Source organism: Moschus berezovskii, chromosome 15 (genome assembly GCF_049115385.1).
Source record: "Moschus berezovskii isolate FMDL1 chromosome 15, NW_MosBer_1.0, whole genome shotgun sequence".
NCBI lineage: Eukaryota > Metazoa > Chordata > Mammalia > Artiodactyla > Moschidae > Moschus > Moschus berezovskii.
The window spans coordinates 52,736,986-52,740,499 of record NC_142474.1 but is presented as its reverse complement, the minus strand read 5'-3'; the positions used below and the strand labels follow the sequence as shown (position 1 = coordinate 52,740,499).

General features: G+C 47.3%; 1 pseudogene; it reads right to left on the bottom strand.

Annotated features, from left to right (window-relative positions):
- Positions 1-215: 215 nt before the first annotated feature.
- On the bottom strand, positions 216-1,231 carry LOC148775442 (syncytin-1-like; annotated as a pseudogene).
- Positions 1,232-3,514: the final 2,283 nt, after the last annotated feature.

Below are 3,514 nucleotides of genomic sequence, written 5' to 3'. Positions count from 1 at the left end.
CTTGGCCTATAACCGATCTTTGGGATGGCATTGGATGGAGGTATATTGTATCGGACAGGGGTAGGACTAGTAAAGGGCCTTGAGCAAGCGCCATTGGGCCCTAGACCCATCATGTGTTGAGGTTCTTGGGCCCTTTATGTCCCGGGCGAGTAGATCGGCTTGTTGGGGCAGCTGGAGTGCCCCCCATCTTAGGCTTGTAGCCTATTGGCAGACGGTCACCAGGGTTCTTTCGGGATATTGGGTCTGTCCCCCGTATTTGAGCAAGGAGGATGGTCTTCACTTGTTCCCGGGAAATGGTCTGAATCCACTCCTGCAGGAACTTCTGGAAAAGGTTGACAAGACAGGGTCCAACTAAAAGAAGTATAACAATGATCATTATTGGTCCCAGGAAGGGGAGCAGCCAGGGGAGGAATTGATGCCATAGGCCTTGGGTGTCATAAAAGTTTTGCAATTCCTTTTTCCAGCGTTCAATTCTATCTCTTAACTCTTTTACCTTTCCCTGGACTATGCCCGTTTCATTAACAAAGTAACAACAGTCTTCCCCCAAGAAGAGACAGGTTCCCCCCTTTTCCGCAGTGATGAGGTCAAGGGCCCGTCTATTTTGTAGGGCCACTGCGGCCAGTGAATTAATCTGTCTCTGGATGGATACAAGGGACTCTACCACTTGTTCCATGTCTTCATTAAGTTCCTGAGACAATTTGTAATAAAAATGAGCAGAAGTTGAAATGTCCCCGATCCCAGCACCTAGGGCCGTCTCTATGCCAGTCCCGATTAGGATAGGAGCAACAATAGCCCGCCGTCCTCTGTGAGGAGGCTTTGTTGGTAACCCCTCATGATGGTCAATGATTTGATCCATATCCCGTTCATTGATGAAGATTAGTCCTGGGGCTAAGAAAACCAAGATGCACCCTGTAGGGTAAGGAGGGAGGCAGGAATAGGCATAGGTCCCACAGAGGAGAAAGATCCCAGGGCTGGTGCAGTTGTTTGTACTGCTCCATGGGACCCATGAGGTGCAAGAGTGGGTGTCATTATAATAGGAAGCATTAGAGGATGATGTATTAAGAAGGCAAGTTAGATTTGAGGAGGCGGCAAGCAAGACATCGTCAGCGACTGGCCCAATAAGTTGTGTGATACTTTCGGTGGTATTGTTGGTTTTGAGAGTGTAATTGCCTGCTGATACCCAGGTGTCGGGCAAAGGGACTGCGATATGCTGTGAGGGGGTTAGTGACATGCATATCCAGCATACCTCGGAGGGCTTTTTTTGTGAACTCTGAAAAAACTGGAAGGAGGAGTTGAGGAGGCGGGTGACATGTAGATCGTCGGGGGGCGGGGTGCAGGAGAGGCCTCAACTGAGTGAGTAGGTCTATGCGTTTGTAAGGTTCTTGAGTCACCTTTAGTTGGGTAATTATATTATTTATGTATTGCTGTTGTGCCTTATGTCTGTTAGTATCTTGTATCCCACCTCCATCTGAGTATCCAATGTGAGTGCGGGGGTAAAAACATTAGTTTTTCCCATTTGGCTTATAGCAGTTGCTCGTTTGGCTCCCTGTCTTTTGCACCTTAACAGTAAGGACTTGGTCTGTTTGTTGTTGATGAGCATGGTGCATGGCATAGGGGTCGTGCGGTAGCATGAGGAATGGACATAGCTATAAATTTCTGAGCAGGGACAGGAAGCAGTGTCTAAAAGCCCGGGGAGTGCCAACAGGATAAGGCACAGGAAGATCATGGCTAAACCGTTATGCCAGTGGGCGGGTCAGAAAGCGGGAGAGATAGGTCGTTACAAACGAATAAGCTATGGATAGTAAGCCGCAACAGGCAAGATATCCTAGCACCAGAGAGAAGCGGAGTGCAGGAGGCCACTCCTCTGGGGCAACAGACGCAAGGCCTATAGCAAAGAGCACACTTAATAGTGCAGCTAATACGAACACAATGGTCATTTGGTTGTCCGCGTGAAATCAGCTATGGGGTCCGAGGGCAGGTCACAGTTAGGCCAACGATCTTGGGATTTGCAGGTGGCAAGGGGAGAGTTCATCTAAGCCTTTGACAAGGCCTCTTAGTTGCCAATCTGTAAGAGATCAAAAGTAGAAGGCGGCCTCATGAACTTTCACGGTTCTTGGGCTGATTGGTGGTTATCATGTAGATATTTAAGATTCCTTGCTGGTATCCAGATGGGTCTTGTTTCCCCTGTGGGAAACACTCATCCAAACCCTCTTCCTGATGTTAAGTGTGGGTCTGGCCCTCTCCATAACCCTGTAAGGAGATCTTTCCATCTGTTACCTCTGGTCTTGGCTCTTGGTTGGACCATTGTCTCTGGAATGGGGTGAGTGATTCATTCTTTGAAAAATTTAAAATATTTAGAGTAAAGAGAGCTATTCCTAACTGTTGATGAGGGTTTATTCCCCCTTTTTGTTTTTGTAGTTGCATTTTAAAGTTTTGTTTTGGTGTTCTATTATAGCCTGCCCTTGAGGATTATGGGGTATGCCTGTAGTGTGTTGGATGTTCCATTGTTTAAAAAAATCTTGCAAATAGTTGCTTATGAAGCAAGGGCCATTATCTGTTTTTACTTGGGCTGGGAGGCCCAGAGTAGGAAAACATTGGAGAAAGTGACTCTTGGCATGTTGTGCCTTCTCTCCTGTATGGGCGGTGGCCCAGCAGGCATGGGAATATGTATCTACAGATACAAAGATATATTTTAGTTTACCAAAGGGGGCGTAGTGAGTGACATCTGTTTGCCATATTACGTTAGTCCTTGAGGGTTAACCCCTGGTGATTGCAATGGAGGAACCTGCAAGAATGGGATACAGGACTGGCAGGTATGTGTGATCCTCTTTAGATCCTTGATAGGTATTTGTGGGAACCTTTGGTGCAGGCCTCTCCAATTAATACGGGTTAGGTTGTGGAGATCCTGTGCCTGTTGGAGTGTGTATACATGGGTAGATGCCAGCTGATCTGCCATGGAATTCCCTAATGATAGCATTAGGGAATCTGAGGTGATGTAAATAGATAGGTTGATCCCTTGCCTGAAGGAGCGTGCATGCTTATATCATAAGAGGGGTAATAGGATTATCATCTAACCGAATATGAGATTGGGGAAGCCCAGGAAGCAGATTTTTCACATAGAGACTGTCGGTAAAAAGATTCATGGGACCTGGGACATTAGAGAGCGCCAGAATGATGGCGAAGAGTTCTTTGTATTGTGCTGAGCCCTGGCATGGGCAATGGTGTCGGTGGGGGGCGCCAGTAGGGGCTGAGGAGGGTTCAAAGATGACAATGGCTGCACCGTGCTTTCCTCCATCTGTAAAGATGTTGGAGGCATCTATTATGGGCTTGGAAGGAAATAATTGAGGTGCCTTCCAGGGTAACTGGCAAAAGGCGGCAACCCATTTGTGAGGCCCATAGTGACAGTCAATCTTTCCCAAGAACCCTTCGAAAGCTAAGGCCATTCGGTTGTTGTTCCTCTGGATCCATTGGAAGTCAGCTAATCTGTAGGAGACAACAATCTTATCGGGTTCAC